General features: G+C 42.6%; 1 protein-coding gene across 1 annotated transcript in view; it reads right to left on the minus strand.

Moving 5' to 3' along the window:
• foxo (forkhead box, sub-group O) overlaps positions 1-20,515 on the minus strand; it is a 99,789-nt gene that overhangs the window by 12,326 nt on the left and 66,948 nt on the right. The window lies entirely within an intron of this gene.

The following is a 20,515-nucleotide window of genomic DNA, read 5'->3' on the forward strand; positions in this document are numbered from 1 at the left end:
TGGTATTATTTAATGGAAGACTTCTATGCAGCTGCCGTACTGCATCTGAAATGCACAGTAGCAAATGTTTATGGACCTCGTCATTTTCAAATAAGGCATAGCATAGGAATAGACGGCTCGATATATAAGTGAGCTGATCGTTCCCCACCAACGTTCTATATGTATCGAGTAAAAAACTAATTCACTCACAATAATTAATCACACTAATTAAAGACAATAAGATGGTAGAATAACTGTCTTTCCCTTTTTTAACTTCATTTGATGCTGTTGATCCTAATAGCTGACGACTACGTAAGTAATGAAAACAAGCACGGTATACTTTCCGTTTCATGCGCGATAGAATCCCACGGCTTCATTTTCCGAACAAGCGTTTAAATAGCGTACCACTGCAATGGATCGACATGTAATTGTTCCTCCTATGAGAGAAATGGTTGCCATGAATATGGACAATCATTTGTGATGGCAACTACAATATTAATTACGCCGATCCCGCTTTTCACATAATTCATTCCCATAGAGAAAATCACGCATTCAATGATGAGTCAAATTTTGAGCGTATAAAAATGATGATTTTTAGTGGTCCTTCTATTTTTCTGGAGCCCATTGTCTGCGCAGCGGCCATTTGCAATTCGACTTTTTTAGTCTCTGTCTTTCCTTGTATGACTCATTTATTTGGGCCCGTCGATGCCTTTGCAGACGATGGTGTGACCCGATAATAACAGCAGTCTGCCGCGTACAATACCCACTGCTAGGAGATGTCATTGTCTATGATGGCTATCTAGCCTCTGTGATTGTTAAGCATTAGTAGGTAATTATACTGATTTCTAGTGTCAGAGATAATCTACCCTCCATATCAGAGCCCGATTATTGTCATACTGGCACCACACGTCGCTGATATTGCATCGAATCTCTCATTCAGGCTCTGCCCGACGTGCACATATCTTCGTATGCTAACCTTTACTTTATCTAAGTAGTAAGCCAGCGTTAGCCACTACGCGCGAGTGGCGTTGACAAGATTCCATGAAGAGTGGTTTGAGGAGACTTGTCAAACTGGATGCTAGGCAAAGTACAGCAATTCATTCATTTGTGGAACAATTTTTCATACACGACGATCCCTAAGACAACTCGATGACAACTCCGAACCGACGGGCGTCGCGATGCAGGGGCTGACATTGACGTATATTGAGAGCGGAATACACCCCGACGTCGTCCAAGGATAGTTTCCAGGCCTTTCGCCCATGAAACGAAGCGTGTCTGAAGTTGCATTAGAGCTTTTCAGGGGGCTGGGGCAAAAAGCTATGTATCGCCGAAGCAACAATCGGTTCACCCTTATTAACTGTGATCCTGACCACCGAGTTAGTCTAGATCCACCACGATCAGCATGTTAGCAATATTCCTCAAGCAGCGAGTAAGATTCCTGTCCTTTCGAAGCCGATTGTAACCGAACACAAAACCAGAAAGGCTGTCGCAAGCCAAAGCCCCAGAAAATAGTACATAGAGGCATGTGGCAATGACCCCTAACAAGGCTGAGGGCAGAAGGCAAACTAAGTGATTTTAAATAAGACTGTATTAACGGCTGTCAGAACAACGATTTTGAGATCACATCTAAATATTATTTTTGATCGTGCTATATATTTGGACACCTCTAGTGTAGGTCTATTTCTGAATTTTGGGTTGTATTGTTTAAGTAAAGTGCCAATTAACCGAGCTTGTTAATAAACTGATTGGTCGTGCGGAACTGTTCCACAAATTGTTTTAAAAATATGCTAAATAAATTACTCTAGTTAAGCACATTTTGTTGTTGGGATCCCATATTTCATGTTAAGTGCCTATGCAACGTATTGAAACAAGTTACCTGATGCAAGACCAAACGTTAGCGTTACCTTTTTTGTTTTTAATCATTTGGTACAAAGTCATCCTCATCAGCATAGTGAGCACACTAGAAAAAACAATTCTAGGGGTCGGTGGCTTTCTTGAAACGGAGATCCCTCGTACGAGCTTTAGCCTAACAATGTGGAGCTTACGATGTAGTATGAGTTAGTATGTAGTATGTAAGGTAATGACAGTGAGATCAATGATAGAATCTATTTGTGACGTTTCCAGTAATTATTTGTGGAAAAAAATAGAACATATGCATATGTTCTATTAAGCAGGCCCGTCTATCTTTGCCGTTAAAGAGTTCGCCTCTTCTACTGTAACAGACATTTTTTTTATCATTATTGTTGTCATATTATGCTACAGATGTTGAATTCTGTCTGCTACATTCGGTGTCAGCTAACCTAGTGCTTGAATGGGGCGCCGTAAACAATGGATCGTTACTTCAATAAGATTACTTGGAATAAGGAGATAGGTTTCGCAAATAGATATCGTATCGTTGAACGATGAAAGTTGTCGGTAGGGCAATATGCTAGCGTCACTCGAAAAACTGAAGATTCTTGATTACAGTTAATCAGCTGGCACACGCACGTACACATTCAGAAATGTACGCATCTTGTCTTGCGCGATACGTTGTCCATCGAGCTGTATACGTGTACGACGCCCATCAACGGCCCACACGGTCGTTCTGCCGCTCGGCCTTTCTCTCTGATCAGGTATAGCCTTAAGTTTATGTATATGTTTGGAAAGAATGCCATTGCATCGATCGACTGGCGTCCCGCATCTAGCGTTTTGTATAATGGGTCATGCGACCTAGGAGACGTCAGGACGCCAGACGGTGCTTTCTATAGGCAACAAAGCACGAACCATTGCTTGACTCAATCGGAGGATCGGAAGTAGCGTGGCAGACGACCATCCCACAAACTGAGGCCACGATTAGCTTTCGAAACGACCTGAAAAGACAGACACACAAACCTACTCCTGGTACTGTCATTGGTATCTATTTATAGTGCAATAAACATATACCTATAGCGTAATCACATAGTAAGGTAAAACCTCTAACTTGTTAGTAAGCAATTGCCCACTCGTGTGCTGCTTCTATGTGTTGATCCGTTTTTACCTAAGTGCTTACTTTGACCTTGAAAGCAGTGCCTCCCCCCCCGACCTGTCCTCGTCGGTGGCATTTCATCAAGATACTACCAAGATGGTTGCATGTCTGTATCTAACATAGAGTAATTGGGAGACCAATGCTCAAATGCCCCAGCGGAAAAGCAACGGATTTCATACAATACTGTATCCGGCACCGATGTTGGGATGTGTAGGGTTGGTCGAACTCGATAGAGTCGATATCACATTAATAAATACGGATTGTAAGTTGTAGTACCCACAGACGCGTTGCGTTAAATGTGCTCTAATCTATAGAGATTTAGTTCATTGTAATACTTTTCGGGAAATAACAAAGAATTGTTGGGCTTTATCAGAGCTTTAATAAAATAAAGTGGAAAACCTAAGATCATTAAGGCAACACGTAGCTAGATGGTATGAACAAAGTTAAAGACGAAAGTTAAGGTTTGGACGACTAGTAGACGATAATTTTTCAGTTTAAATATAATCCGCTAACATTTCATAGTTCTACAGAACCTGATATTGTCTAACAGAAGAGTTAGGTAGTTGTTTTCTACTTGTTACTGGCGCGTTTGCATTGGCGGCAATTCGTTGATCTAGGGAGTGGCTATACGTCGAAGTAGACGTCAGACGATTGTAACAGGGATCACGACTCAACATCAACGGCGCTTCTATTGCCAGCGGCACGGAATCGGGTGCTTGTCAGGTCGAATGGTAGAACGACCAGTGCTCACCTATCCGCCGCTAATCAGCCAGTCCTCCAAACAGTCTTCTTGTCGTTTTCCACCACGGGCGATACCGAAGGATTCGCCGACCTAACCTATATAATCGTAGCGAGCAGCTTCATTTCGAGGACAATAGTTCTGAACTTCTAGCTCATAAGAGGGTTGCATTTGCCTGGTTAGTCAGTCTGTCTCTAGTGATTCAAACAGCCTTGTTGTACTTTTAACGGCTACTAGGGCAGAGGTATGGATGGTTACAACCTCGGCAGTGAGACTGCGTCAGCTTTGACCTGAATTTTCAATTCCTTCCTCTTAACTTGGTCGATCCCGTTCTAGTTTCCGTCCTTCTGTGTTCCTTCACTTTATAGTGTCTAAAAGCAGGATCCGACCCGAAACCGGTAGTCTGAAACACCACAACAGCAGCATGGATACGGGAGAGGGGATTCCTATTGCCTCCTATCAGGCCAGGTAAATTCCCTACATTCTGCAGAGCAAGTATCTAGCTTCATGCTGCTATTTGCGATGGTAGAGCGGCTTACACGAAGTCTGCGTATCTACGCGGGCACAGCACACAGATACGCACAAAAGCAAACACGTACATCGTAAAGGGCACGCACCAAGACAGGCAATCCCGCATGTTAGCGTGCAGCCTTGAAGTCGTGACACCAAAACGTAGTTCGAGTTCCCACATTCTTGTTGCCCCAGCCCGGCTGTTCTTACAGCCTCATTCTCCTGGGTAAGCCTAATTTTCGAGGGGTGCATTTTACGGAAATGCCGTGAGCATTTCCGCACAGATCGAGTGGCAAGTGTTGAACTCCCCACAGAAATCTGTCCTGGTATATGCCAGACGAGTCTTGTATGTACATCTCGAAATCGACAAATAGCTTGGATCACCTGGATTGCAGATACAGCTGATGACGAACGCGTAGTTGGAGTAGTTAAGCCCATTTATATGCATATATATGGGGCAGTAAGATAGACGACGTGATGAAAGACACATTGTGACATTGGCTGATAGCGGAAAAAAAGTGAAACGACGAAGTTCCCGAATATATTTTGTAAACGAGTGGAAAGAAAAAGTGTTAGACTTTCTCTTTATGAATTTATGGGAAGAAACCACGAGAGGGGCATCGCTTGCGTTAATTTTTGTCGAATCTATGTACACGTGAGCACATGCGGGCAACCAACACAGTTCAATGAAAAACTTATTACTCTTATAAACAAAGCTAAGAATTAAGTTTATATAAATATATTATTCGGCAAGTAGGCTTGCTTTATAAACTAATTATTAATTTTTGAAAATCCCTATTGAGCTTCAGGATCATTGTTATTCTCAGATATTATCAATAACAATGAGTCAGGTAGGGCTATTTTTCGCAGCTGCAAATGCTCACTGATTAAAAAGGACATCGAGCTGATAAGAAGCTTTTCATTTTAAACAGAAAATACAGACGAGGATATAAAGATAGTTTTTTTAGGGTGTTGTTAGTTGATAATAATATCTCACCTACTCATTTTTTATCTTTCGCATATATGCATTACTAAAAATATCCATCCGCTTGCCTCACAATGGGGTCTATTTTTGACTTTGGACTATTGGATGTAGGCCGATGATCAGATTGAGTTGCGAAGACAACGGCCAGAGGCCAACGAGAAGTCCGAGAGAGAAAGTCGACTTCGAGACATTTTTAACTAATATTCCTTGAAATTTGTTTAATTTGGTACGAGATATAAGAACTGAGGAACGACTTTCTAGCTACACGTTTGGCTTACTGAGTTGCTAGACATAATCCAATGTTCGTTATTATTATTATTACCATATTATTTTTCCCATCAGGTTAAAATGTGTATACCTGGTAAAACTCAGCTCCATTATACCTATTTTTATTAGCGTGTCAATACCCTGGCGACAATGAACTTTAGACTTTTTCGTTTCTGGCCGAACATCTTCGAAATGCCGACCGACACTCCTACTATATATGAGTGAAAAGAACCAGGTTGCAGCGCGACCAGCGGTCTTTGCTTTGCGTACCAATACAGCGCAGTCAGATTACACTATAGTAGATATTACCACGATTGCTACGAGATTTAAAAGAAAGAAAGAAACCTCAAAGCAGTAACCGCAGCCTTTGACGAAACTAGAGTCCCCTGGTGGTTGGCTCCGTACCAGTCAACCAGCCCATTATGTTGCGTTTCCCTGTCCATGTAAGCTGTATAAAATGAGCGAGTGTGTACTGGACAAGCAGCCAGGCGCAACGATGTCCAATGCATTACGAATTGCAAACGGATAGAGATATCGACTCAGCGATTAGCTCTAGGTGTGAAACAAATAGAAACTTAGAGACAGGAACAGGTAAAGACGGAAACCGGAGTTGACGTTTACGGGCCTATCTTTCCTCTACCTGTCAGTTGTCCGATTTCCGGCCTATCTCGTCCTACCTACGTATCCCGTCACTTCCCAGCCTAGCGAAACAGGCAGGTAACTGCTGCTGCTGCTTCTATTGCTACAAGAAAGCAGGAGAGAATGCGCATAGAACTGCTGAGTTACTGGGTATTACCGTAGTGGTATCGGTAGCTAGAGCTAACGCCAGTCGAATCTGGCCGACCTTGCTAGAACTTATGCGGCTTTGCAGCTGGCTGGGCTCCTAACAAGGTAAAATACTAGGCGCTGGGCGCTAAGGCGGTGGATTGATTAAATGAAAAAAAAAATGAAGGGCTTGGGGAAATGCGGGGTGGTAGGCCTTATGCAGACGAGGATGCGGTCCCGTTGAAAGTTAGCTTCTCCCAGGCTTCACTTAAATTGCGCAGCATCTCAAGGACATCTGTTAAAGTTGCTGCAGTAGGCCACCGTTATTTCAAAGGTCTGTCGCCGTACTGCTTCAATGGAGGTAACCAGGGGGTTAGCAGCGAGGGCATTTGAACACCTGTCGCGACTAGCAAACGCGAAGAGCCCCCAATATAAGCGATTGAAAAAATTTGGCTACAATACGGAACGATTTTTCTCAAAAAAAAAGTAACCGCAAGAGGGAGCCTCCATTAATTATTTGAACGATCCTTGCGCTTAGTCCCTGATTGTGAGCAAAAAAAAACGAAAAAAGTTAACGATACATATTTTCAAAAGGTGGCTAACAGTTGTCGGTGTAACTTGATTTCGAAACAAAATAGTTTTATCGTCTCAATCAAGATATATGTTTTGCGTTGGTCAATATTTTATACCGTCGTTGAATCATCTTCGTATTGAATCGTGTTGTGTACAGTACAAGACCTGTTACATTTTAAAAGGGGTCAAAATAGGCTATGGTAGCCCTCACGGCCTCCAGTATCATCGTGGAAAAAAACATGCTAACAGTTGTTGTGATGTAGACAAAATCGCTCCGCCGCCATAATGATTACCTTTTGTTCGAAAAAAGGCCATGACCTTCGAATACATTAATTGTGTTCAAGCTGAAGAAGCCAACGTAATTTCGGCGTTGATACTTTGCGACATGCGCAAAAATCTAGTGCATCCCAAAAGCTAGTTTAAAAAAGAGGAATACACTTCACGAAACAAACTTAGTCTATTGGAAAAGTTTTTGGGGGATAGCTGGGCGCGAATACGAGCCATACAGTGCCTTTTCAATACGAACTGCCTGAGGATCGTTGCAATACGATCAATATCATTACCAGTATTACAAACCCATTCGGTAGTTACTTGCGAAGGATCGAGCAGAAAATGCGCGTATCTATCAAGTTTCGATATTGGGATAACTTAACGGTTTGTCGTATTCTACTTTTGAAGTGGAAGTGCTAACTATAATGATTGTGCATGTAGAAATAGCGACAAAGGTAGCTAGATTTTCTGTATTCACGCGTACATAAACGAAGTAAAAAACATGTTATATTCTAGAAGCGCGCGTCGAGAAGCGCGTTCAAGTTGGAAATCGACAGCGCCATCGCGAAACGCGAAATACTTCGTCGGCAGACAAACAGATGGCTATGTGTAATAGGACTTTGGGGCGATACTACGCTGATTGCGTGTTGTGGTACCTGTTGAGCTAACTTGCGAGCTCAACAAAAGTAACAAAGTAAGTTTTTAGAATACGCATGCGCATTGATCATAAGGAACGCTGTACTATTATAGTTATATACACTCGTCGTATGAGATAGCTAAAATTCGACATGCGCTGAAGATAAAACTTGTGGAATACCATAACAACTGTGCAAAGTAAACTGAACTTATGTATGTTTAGTATAACAAATATGAGCAGAAAGATTATTAAGCTCCTAATGACTACCAGTTCGATAGTAAGATTTTTCAGTGTAATCTTATGAAGGATGGCTTACACGGTTACGGCGACAGTTTTGATACAAACAGCTTAGACATTAACCAATACATCTTAATAGGTTTGACTGCGGTGAAAGCTAACTAGTACTAATGGGGTGCAAAAACATGCGAGGTTTTTAGGATTCTAGAGCTTTTCCTCGAGCTGAGCCTCAATCGAGAATCACACGCCATGTGCCAAGCACCCCCTCTGCTTCCCCGGCGAAGGCGATAGACTAGTCAGGAGTCAACGCCTGCTAGTCCTATTGCACAGAGAGGACCTGGCGTCCCTGACTTGGTGATTGCCTGATGGAAGCACGCCGGCCGCGTGCGCTTAGCCACGGCCTGCTAAGTCCTGGCTGGATTGAGCTAGCGAGACAACCATTTAGGTCAAGTAGTACGAAAGGTGTAGAAAGAACCTAGAAGCAAACAGGTCGTTTCATACTTCTTTTGGCATTCGAGCAAGTTGTCGAATTGGAAGCTCCAGGGGAGCAGATCCGACCTTTGAAAAATATTCCTTATCCTTAACCTCAAAACAGTTCAGAATTGTGTTTAGCCTGAACGACGACCAGTGGCCGGCCTATACGGGTACTGACTAACAAATTTCATAACTAAAATCTTCATTAATTTATGAAGAACTAAATACCTCTCTTTGTATTGGGCTGGTCGGTATTACAGCATATATAAGAGGAAATAATGATCTATAAAAGAAAGCTCGATTCCTTCTCATCGACAATTCCGTACAGATTCTGACGAAATACGAATAGACGTTGCTCATGGCGTGGAAACTCTAAAGTACAACACCAGCTTACCAATGATCATCGTAGATTGCCTTCGGCCTAACCGTTACACTTAATCGTTAGTCGAGTCGGCCATGTAGCAAGGGGTGATGTTTGTTCAATGAAGCCACGTCCTACGTGCACGGGAAACACTTCGGGGAAGCGATATAGGGAGCTGAATTGGAATTAGTCCAGCATGCTCACGACAGTCATCCATGTGTCAGTAGCGTATATCGCTTTCACACCGTAGCTCTGGCCGAGCACAAATATAAAAGCACGTTACTTTAAGGCAAGCTAGATCAGGCTAGATAAAAAAAGCGAAACTACTACTCTTGAATTTGGCGCAACTAAACATTTTATTTATATATCGTTTCTTTAAGTAATGGCTATACCAGAAAACGCTAGTTTCGTCATGAAGTGCTTTAATCGAGCTCACAGCTCAACATGCGCATAGAGGTGTTTTCGAATCATTCGTGATGATTTGATATACATACACTATAATAGAATAAGTAGATACTGTATCTCCTGTTAGGAATTACCAGGCCAATAATGACTAATGCAAAGAGATCATCACATGCAGAGCTAATATTGAAAAATGTCTTTGCTTATCTCTTGACCAAGTTACTCCAACAGCTGGCGGAAAAGTCCCTGGCACTGTTTTTTCGGGTTTTCTTTTCCTTTTCGATTCCATTTGCGAGACAGACTCAACTTGTCAGTCAAACGTCCGGTGCTGACACAACAAATCCGTTGTTGTCCGAAGGTAAAACATGTGACGTTGAGCAGCAGTCACAAAGCTATACTTATCACTTTTACGCCGTAAGGTTTACTCAAAAACAAAAACACGTCAAACTCGTAAGGATCGTCGTGTAATAAAACGAATTGAGCTTGTTCAGCGCTTTTCCTGCCGAACTCTCGTTGACGAATCTATGGACCATATGCTTGCACTCGCTATTAAAGCAGATCAACAATGAAACGTTTGCCAGTGCGGAGGATGTTAAAACTTCGTTAACAAAACCCTTTGAAATTAAGCTTGCTGACCTTTGGCAAAACAGATGCAATAATTTAGACAATAGGGTAAATTGTATAACGAGCTAATGAAGTGCGATTGTTTTTACTACCAAAAAACAGGAAAAGTTATTTTTTTCTCGGTTAGTAAATGATAAAGCCTGCACATCTATGCATAGGTATACTGAACATACAGAGAGATCAGAGTGGCAAACAAATCACAATGACAACAAATAATTAGACATAAACGTATATTTGAATAACACCCCTTGACGTAAATTACGTCTGCTGCATTCAGGGACAATACGTTTACAACGAGGAGTTAAGTCATCTGCTTGTATCGCCCATCGACAGCGTAAAGCTAGACCTCGGGCTTTGAGTTTACTGCGGGCACCGTAATTGTCCGTGACCTTTTGTAAGCTGCGCAGCTCCATCATGCTTATCTCGTTACAAAGTTTTTACGTACACTTTCGTCAACGTAATCGATAGCTCATTTGATTGGCCTTACGCCATTTGGTTTGGACTGCTGCTCTGACGGATGGCCGAAATCAAGTGACGTAACGTATTCCTCTTTACGTTCTATTAACAGTTTTCTGAAACAAACTATGTATGTATGCTTACAAAAACTGAAAAAGATGTTATTTCTTCTTGTTTTATTTTTGTCTAATATTTAAGATCGTTATGTAGGGGCTGCCTATGGGTGGCCAAAACTGCGGTTCAATGATGAGCATAGTTGGACAATTATACATTTGGTATGTTATTTGCACATGTTCTATGTTTCAGTTGCCATAATAGCCGTCGCCAGCTGTTGGCCTAATTAGAAGCCTTTTACCGCTTTATCTCTCGTTCATTTTTAAAATCCACGGTGTGACGGTCTCGAAGGTATATTGTTAGTCATGAAAAAAATAGCTATAAATACGGATGTACACAAATCGGACCTATAGGGCTACAAAGATACATGTGAACGTACGGATGCCGCTTAAGTGAATAAAGTAGTCAACTGTTAGCGCACTCTCTTCAATGTATTTCTTCATTCAACGAGCATATTAGTTATATCATGCATCTATTCATTACTGCTCTGTTCGAAATGAACTCACTAGTTGCCTAGTCGGTCCCACTACCTCAGAACGCCCAGCCCAGCACACACTAGCCCTGAGCTTCCGCTATCGCTCTTCATCGGGCATCTGTTGGAGCTGTTGACCTCACGCGGACACGTTATTGGAGACTATCATGACGGTGATGATGGTGGCCATAGTGATGATGCTTATCTATCGGCCACTCGGTACTGCCCCCGCATACTGTCAAGGCCGTTCCACAGCCGCTTGGAAACTAATGGTGGATAAAAAGCGTCGTTGTCATAGAGCATTGTCTCTTGACGCACCCAAAGATCCTCAACAGGTATCCAACTAACTAACGCTAGACACCGATCAGGCACACGGTAAACTGATGACGCAACACTCTGATGTGCTGCGTACTAAATCAATTCGAAAAGAGAGCCCGGCAACACCTCAAAGAGAAATTCTTTGTTTACACAATGACCACAGTAGACAATGACGTCTAGTGCAGTGTCCATTGATTGATATACGGGATCTCAGGTTGTGTGCCGTCATGAACACTATAGAATCGTGTAGGCAACAAACAAAGACTGAAAGGGGAACTTCCTACCGTTAGCAGACGATAAATAAAAGAAAACACGCGCCCGTTATATATACGCACGTCATATGGCCACGCTGTTCGAGAGAAAGTGCATTATATATAATAGGGTAACTGTAAGCACCAAACGGCTATCTAGCCCGTACTGGACAATGTACTAGATGATGTCGGCGAATCACGGGCATCAAATCAATCCCAACTATACAATATGACTATTAACAGTACAGGCGAGCCTTTCTGTCAAATCTTCTATAACATATTGCGCCCTCAGTCGATTTGCAAAGGCTAATTAGTATGTTAGAGTGGAATTACACCACCATCTAACTATTAACTTTGTTAGGGATAAGTTGACCGTTTCGAAAGTAATTAACTATGAGTAGCGTAACATGGTTCGAATAGAAAAAGTGCGACCCGCATTTTTGTATAACTAGTCGGCATTGCTTGCTCAGCTCAACAGACGCTTGCCGATTTAAGGACAATGAATTTACCTGTATTCATATTGGCCTACTGGGAGTATGGCACGTATAAATGGATTACTAACGTGGACTGTTCGTACTGCACACTAATACGTTCATATCGCTTGTTTGGGCGCATGAATATAAACAAATGATTTTCCCTATTATTGGTAATCCCAGAGTAGTGGACGCAATCGTTCGTGGTCCGCGCGAAGGGGACATCTCTAACTAGCTCAACTAAATCCCGGATAATGACTAGGGGGATCCAGCTCAATTCTATCTGCATCTGTCCTCATTTAGATCCCGTTCCCATTACTCCGTAGATATTAGTCTCTTATTAAACCTCGCTCCTAGTTTATATAGCTTCACTCACCTCACCTCCTTCCGCCCTTCCTCGTCCTCATATAAAAACGCAATGCCCTTGAATTTCTCGAAGAGCTACAGGTGGTTTCGGAAAAGGGCGTAACTAGGGTTATAAGGGTAGCTTATATAGGGCAGGGTATGGGCACGACAACAACAACATTCGGCCGGAGGGGCAAGACAAGTCTCTTTTTCCACGTTGCGTGGGCACCGCGTGCGTGTATAGGAACGACTGGAAATCGGCGAACAGACTTTCGCTCCAAGAATGTTATCCGAAGTCAAGGCCAGCATCAGCATACGCGGCTCTCAAGGCGATAATGAGCTCCGCTGTGCCATACCATGTTGTTGTTGCTGGCCGTCCTTCGCCAGAACGCATGAGGCTAGTCGAGCTATATTAGCTCCTATTAGTCAGTTTAGGTAGTGGACACTGCGCTGGTGGGTTTAACAATCCGATTTAGCCCAAGGCGAATATATAGATAAATGCGTAGCGCATTCGGTTTTCAGCTTCTATAATAGACCTTTCTGTCCGCATCTCATTCTACTTTAGACGAAAGCCGTAAAACCACTATATCATATCATTCGTCCAGAATCTCATGTCGGACCTATTTCCATTTCACTGCTTTATCTTACTATTGTTTCTTTTATCTTCCTTCTCTTTGCCGTAGAAGTGGCGATCTGATCAATACAGGACATCTTGGAAGACTATACACGGGCCACTGTTGAACATCCCTTCAAGTCTCGCTTGCCGACATTTTTCGCTCATATGAAGTCACGCTCACGTGAAACACCTTGTCACGTCGATTAGCCTTTACAGAGGAAAATGACGAGAAAAGAGTGGGAACAGTGAATAACGGATGACAGGTATTGAGGAGATTCTTGGCAATCAGTTCGCCTTTATTGCACCTACTTGTTCAACAGGTTACCCGGTTGCCCCGTTCGCAAGAACCTGGACGGGCAAAAGAACTTCTCTGAGGATAGAAGCGCTTTTATAGAGAGAAAAACGAAGGGCAATACCTCACACATTCAGGCGTCCCTACATTTCTGCATTTGGCATCGTCATCATCATCGTACTCCTCTTCTTTTTTACTGTTGCTGACGGCCTTCGCATGCAGCGCACCATCTTATAAGAAGGTTGCCTATGTCCACGGGGGGAACAGCTGCAAGAAAACGGCGCAGGGCGGAAGAGAGGGCATTCATCCCCTGCTACAGGCCGTTGCCTGTTGTGCATCGTCTTCGCTACGTGCATTATTACGCACACTTTCTCTCTGCTCGCCACGTGTTTCTGGCCTGCTCTGGCGTCGACGGGTGGAGGACACTTCCGGCCCACCCTTTATTCGGCAACATTCTTAAAACCGACAGACAAATAACGTGCCAGACAAAAAGCCAACGGAAGCGTCGGCAATAGCCGATGCCACACAACACTGAGTCGCCACGGCCAAACGCAGAGCGGTAAGGTAGCTCGAACTTACGCGTAGCGTTACTAGGTAAAGCAACAATGGCTACCTAAACGGGAGTAGCTATGAGTTAATTTGGAACGACTGTGCAAGGTGGCCGGAGTTCACGGGGTCTTGTGGCGACAAGCCGCCTTGTGAAAGTCAGTAATAGGCAGTTTTACGGCTTTTCGATTACTAGATGCTTCCTTAAATAGGCGTTCCTAACGGGCGATTTTGCCGGACTTGTCTATGCGTTGTGTGCATAAGATATTCGTTTTATAAAGAGCTAGCCTTCTGAAGTAATGCCTAACTGTTCAAATTCATTTTTAGTACAGGATACACTGTAACTATGAACTCTAGAACGGTCGCTCTAATTGTCAATTTTACGTGGAGATTTCCGAATGGAGCTTACCGGCAAGCTGGCGAACCCCGACCTTTTTACCCATTCTGTCTGCCTGCCTGCCTGCCGCAATGGTAGGTGCGGCTTCTGTCACCCGACTCGCGCACGCGTTACGAAGTATAGGATAAGGCAGGGAAAGGGAAATGGGTTCGGCTAAAGGGACCTTCAGGGGTCCAAGGACACTTATTTTACGTTCCGTGACAGTAGCAGCAATGGCGTCAGTTTCAGCAGGGGTGCTACCATTACTTTCTGCTTGTATTATGGTGAAATCCGAGATTGCTATGGCCACCGAAAGCCTCCGTAACGTCAGCGAGGAACTTCAAGGAGGTTGAGGTTCAGCACTCCTTGCCTCGCTAACGCTACCATCACTAATGCCGCCAACGCTGCCGCCGCCGCAGCCACGCAAGCGCACACTCGTGTGCTGCCCCCATCGCTCTTTTCTCCGTATTTCTCCTTAGGAGCTTCTAGCAGTCCCTCTCTCACTCGATCTATCTCTTCGCCTTCATTCGTTTGCCTCACGGCAGTTTTTGATTAAAGCTGTCGCCATTCACTCTCTCGTTTGTCGTGCCCTCGCCAAGCAGGTTACTCTTCCTCTGCCCACGGATTGTGCCTCTTCCTCACGTTACTGCCATCTAGCGACCGGGTTGAAAATAACGGGGAAGGGTACTTACCGTTCACCCATTTTGGCAGGCCGGCAATTTGATAGCAGACAACTATGCTGATGCCGAGACTCTCTTCGTCAACCATGTCAGTAGCGGCTTCAGAACACCACTATTATCGCTGCCGCCGCTGCCGTTGAAACGCTGGCTTCAGTTGTCTGCTAAGCAGGAATGTCCGGAGAAGTATGGAATTCCCATTCTGTCGCTGAATTGGTTGAGCTTAGGATCGAGCAAAGATGCGTAGAAAGAAACCGAGGAACAGCATTCAAGACTGAGCAGCAGCGACAGCAGGCTCCCTGCTCTTCAAAATAGGAGAAGTCGTAATTTTATAACATCAATCAACAGATAACGTTCAACATGGAAAAGATGAATCCGAGCGGAATCAGCTGAAGAAATAACAAAGCCATAGCAGTAACATCAGAGAGAAGAAAAATCAGCGGATATATTGTCAAGTCAATCATTTTGTCAGATCCGAAATGTAAATGAACCACAAGTACTGGATAGGGTAGAAGGTCATGGTGGAATCACAATATATCGATCTCCCTATGAAGCTCTCTCGCTTGGATAATCTCCAGGGTCCCCTGGCCAAGCGTGCTCCGAAAAGGTACAGGACAGTTCGTCCACTAAACTATTACTTTCGACTAACCCAATGAAAATCTGGGACTTCTAATTTGTTACCACTTACAGTTAGATGAAGTGAACGTAGAAGTTCAATCGTGCCGGTAGTGCGCTCAGTACTGGGTCGGTTTTCTTCTACGTTTATGTTTGATGTTTTTGTTATTATAAAAACGTTGTCCTAAGACAAGAAGTGAAAGATTAACCTCAATAGCCATGAGTGCAAAAATTGTCGAGGAATTTTAGGAACACATGTCAAATGGAACTCGGATGTTCAGTGACCGCTTTCGTGACCACGGTGAAGGAACTGTTTATGCGCTTCTAACTAACTTTAATTATCATAATGATCAATAACTTCTCATAATGATGGTCTATGCAGTAGCAAATATTATTAGATCGTTCAGAGTTCGCACCCTATCTTAAATAGGGCCCATCGCAGCTCAGCAATCCTATCACACTTTGGTGGATTCTACTTGAAGAGCGCCATGCTAAAACTATATATAAAGAACTTAGCGTGTAGAACCGCGGACGTCATAATACGATAGAGAATGACAGAGGCGAAAAAGTGTAGAACTTCTGAATTAACATTAACCGAATTACGGCAGTGTTAAGTTTAACGTGCATCAAGCATATGATGGGTCTCTACCGTAAAATTAATTATTCATAAATTCGACTTGAGAAACTTAACTCTGAGCTATTTTTAATAGCTAGCCAGTTATCAACGAGCCTATGTTTAGCCTAAAATTGACTTGTCTCTAAAGCAAGGGGTCAGCTAGTGCAACGGTAATTGCTACTGCTGAAAGCTAGGAAAATAGATTGGATAATCAACGTTGAATTTCGATATGACGTCCTTATCGAAAACTATGTTGTAAACATTTGTGCGTAGGCTGACCGAATGGCTGATGGGTTTTTAATTTCATTGTGCACTGGAGTTAGTCCTCCTCCGATAGGCGGCTGAGTGTTCATGAGCGTTTAAGGTCTACCTGCGTCTAGCGGCAGCGTCCACATTCGGACATCATTACTATGCAACGTCAGCGGGTGTGATAGAGATATCATATAAGAACACAGCGCGATCGAGATAAGTTATCAATAATAACTGACCAGAACTGGGTTTTGAAATAGCCAGCATTCATTTCTATGTGTTTTGTGACAAGTCTACGATCATGAATCCTATAAAGGGGTAACCAATAAAATCGTTGTCCTAGAAAGGGGACGGCCGAACAAACCTTAACAATCATGGCCAACCTAAACGAATAGTGTTATATATGAGTTGAGTCCTGGATATTGTATCAAAATTCGATACAAATTGTTAGAAAAGCCTCAGATCGATAATTCTGGCAATTTTTAACCATTTGGATCTGTTCGTTCATATGCCGTTCTTAGAACTATAATTATTTTGTTAGCAGATGAATTGCAAGGGCGCATTTAGCCGTAGAGACGCCATGACACGGAAGGTCACGTTTCTGACTCTAATCATACCACATGCGTTTTCACACCTAACAAACAACTATACAACTAGATCCATCCCCATTCTGAACTGGTTACTATCAGTTTCTAAATCTAATGATAGTAATAATATCTTAGCAGATCCTCAATAAGTAACATCCCATAGATACGACGTATAATTAGAGTTTGCCTAATAAGCTTCAAAGCTTATTGGAAGAACAGATGTTGTCGAGATGCGTTATACAAGGTTCACCCACAAGACGCTGCTGGAATTGATTCAAGTGGCTTCCAACGGCCCTAGATGCTGCAAGAAAACTATGTCGTTCCTTATCAACGAGACAAAATCGATTGGAAAGATGCAGAGATCTCTATGCTGTGCACTTGTCAAAGATGGGGATTTTTTTTTAAATTTTTGTCTTGAAAAGGATTCTTTTGAAGGTCGTAGCCTTTTTTGAGGGCGTCCTCCTTAGGCAATCGGAAATAGTATGCAAGGCATGGCGTACCATCCTGTTACCAGATAATTTCTAAGGTTTTGGCAAATGTGAGCTAACACGATGCACTCACTATATGTCTGATAATAATAACAACTGGAACAGTACGGAACTGCTATGTAGAACTAGAAGGTACTGATAACACCTGGCATGAAAATGACAAATAATTGTATAGAACTGGGCCTTAGAACAGGTGTTGTAAATGTGCATAAGTTAGCCAGATCCGCCTCGTCGATCGTCCAATTGCACTAAGCGTTCGTCTGCTCATCAAAGGCTTACTGCACAAATTTATGTTTACTAGGTGAGTGCGTTTCGGAACACTTGACGCACGGCTGCAGGGACATGCGCATATATTTAAAGCGGCGGAGTTCGCGACGAGTTGATCTTGATATTCAACTGACATTGAAACCCCCTTCAAACCATCGCGGCTAACCCAGTGCGGCTACTACTGCGGCTGGTTGAAAATATAATAAATAATGCGTATCTTGTTCTTACAACGAGGTCCCGACAAAAACGACGTTTTAGTTGATTTTGAATTTGGTTACCTGACTGGCACGGAAAGCTTTACGACTATGTTCGGCATAGTATGTTGTTAGCACAAACATGATATTTCTCCTTTTTCGCAGTACGCTTATTGCACACCCAAAAATGTTTGAAATTCGCGCCGGGAATCGATCCCGGTATCTTTTCCTTCTCTGTCCAGACCTCTACTTGAACCCGCTATATCTCAAGGAAGCCTATTGTGACGAACCAGCTACTCGACTGTGCTAGCTATTGAATGATGATATTTTTTTATCATACGTCCTGCGTCGGAACGGTTACTCGTCTGATTCGTTCCTACAGGAAAACAATACTCGGGAAGAACTCACGCAGACTGTCAGCGCCGATTTTTGTAAACCACGAGAGGGCGCTGCGACGTGTCGCTCTAATCGTCTTGCTCTAATTTTCTTTGCGTGTGTCATAACTGCGCACAGACAAGATACATCTTTACCAAGCATTAATCCCAACTTTGAATAGACAAACTTATAGAATATGATGAATCGATTGAATTTGTATAATGGTCCATTTTAGCCAGTAGAATGATTACCTGCGAGCTACTGGCAGGTATGTTTGAATTCGAATGGGGAACTTCAGACGTTCAAACATTGATGAGTTTAACTTATTAGTCATTGTTGCATGAGCTGCATGCTTATTACGTTCACTTCAATAAGGAAGAGAAAAATCCATGGAATATCTTCGTTGCCATGTTACAGAGAATTTCTTCACTATATTAACTCGCCAGCTACTCGGTCACTCAGACACTGCTAGATATTTTGCATCGACTCGCCAAACGAACGAGACATTCATTACGCCTATCTCTGTATCCAGCGTGCACCTACTAGATGCCACGTACGTTATCGTAGTAGTAATGCAATTGATACCATAGTTGAATTCATAGAAAAATAATAACGGGCACGGATCGCGCTGCGAGTGATTACACGACTCCTTCTGTCGCGGCAACTGCCCACCGAAAACGATCAGTGTTCTCGTTAATTTTTCTTGCCGTCGCTCTAAGCTACATGTGCTAATGTGATAAGGGTCGACTCATCATCGCCATAGCTATCATAGGATCACTATATATATATATAGACTTAGATCATTATATATATGTATATATATATGGACTTTCTGTTTTTCCTTCTCAAGTTATAACTGATCTGAGTGAAAAGGAGCAGACCAAGATAAACTCTTGAACAAAGAGCATTTATTTAAAATTGCTATTGTAGGTATATAAATGCTGCAGAGGTTCAACAGTACCGCAGGGGGTTTCGTTCATATCCACCTACATGGTTTACATTTAATCGGATATAAGTAAATTTGAAACGGATGGAATTATACAGGATGAGCACAGACAACGTTACAAAAAACCTAAAACATTAGCAAGCTTCACCAGCCAAAAAAAATGGACAGTGATAGAAAAATATCCGAAAAATCTGTAAAACAATTAAGTTTTAAGCTTGGCGTCACCAAATCAAATGTCCATCGCCCTATAGGACGCTGTCGGTGAAAAGCTGCATTTCAACAAAGGTGCGCGCTATCAGTGAAGATGATTCAGGCTGAAGAAAATGATTTTGATGCAGAACTGTGAAGAGGATACGCAAACTACATTCGAATTAAAAAGCACAATAAGTCGACTTAATTGCATCTACGGTGTAACTGTGAATCCATATTTAAGCTACAATACTATGTAAATTTACCAGGAGTAACAGCATGGTGTGGCATTTTAAGCTAGGGACTAACTGGATTATTCCTTTTTGATAGTGATCGTGATAAGTTGACTTTGCTGCAAGAGTCTGGTTTATAACGCGTTCGGGAGGAGCGAATTGTATTTTTAATGTGACGAAGCATCTGCACATTATCATGTTAATGTAAGGGAATATCTTGGCGGGAATTTTGAAATAGATCGATCAAATGAACAGGCCCCATAGAGGATTTGGTCTGTGTTGCAGACCCGGGGCCAATGGACTTTTTTATGGAGATACCTTAAAGACAAACTCTGTTCCAGGCAACCAACAACACAAAGATCTAAAGCCGAAATTAAACAAGAGTGCACCACGACATGAAATACTTCCTGAATTTTGCCACCTAATAACCCCTATCAACAGCTGATTGACCAAAACGGTAGTGTTGTGAACGCTTGCTGTAGGAGGAAAGTTATATGTTTTATATAGTTTTTTTTTAAATATATTAATTTAATAAATAATAAATAGAATATTAATTATATGTGAATAAAGACAGAAGTTACAGTCATTCAAACTCTGTGTGTGTAGTTTTTTGGGTCACTCTATATGTTTTCATGTATCACGATTTGCAGAAGTGATGTTGCTGTTCTTGTTCGCGGTTTACGGTGTCAGAATAGACATCACTTCACGCCATCATCGGCGTAACGTACAAAAGACACAGCACAAAGAGCAGCAGATTCTGAACAATCTCAGAGCAGATTCTTGCCTTCGAAGAGGCACCAACAATGGTCATTACTGTTACGGTGGTGAATGCGATGGGGCAACCGCGTAAACGGTATTATCAACAAATATTAGCATCTACGAGAACAGCTTTAGTCAGGATAGCGTCATAATATGCCTAGTGCAGTTAAAGAAACTGACCGCATTGAGCGAAAAGCACCCCACAACCGATGACTGACTGGCAGCCATTCATCA

The sequence above is a fragment of the Varroa destructor genome, unplaced genomic scaffold (genome assembly GCF_002443255.2).
Source record: "Varroa destructor unplaced genomic scaffold, Vdes_3.0 BEIS01000002.1, whole genome shotgun sequence".
In the NCBI taxonomy this organism is placed as follows: Eukaryota; Metazoa; Arthropoda; class Arachnida; order Mesostigmata; family Varroidae; genus Varroa; species Varroa destructor.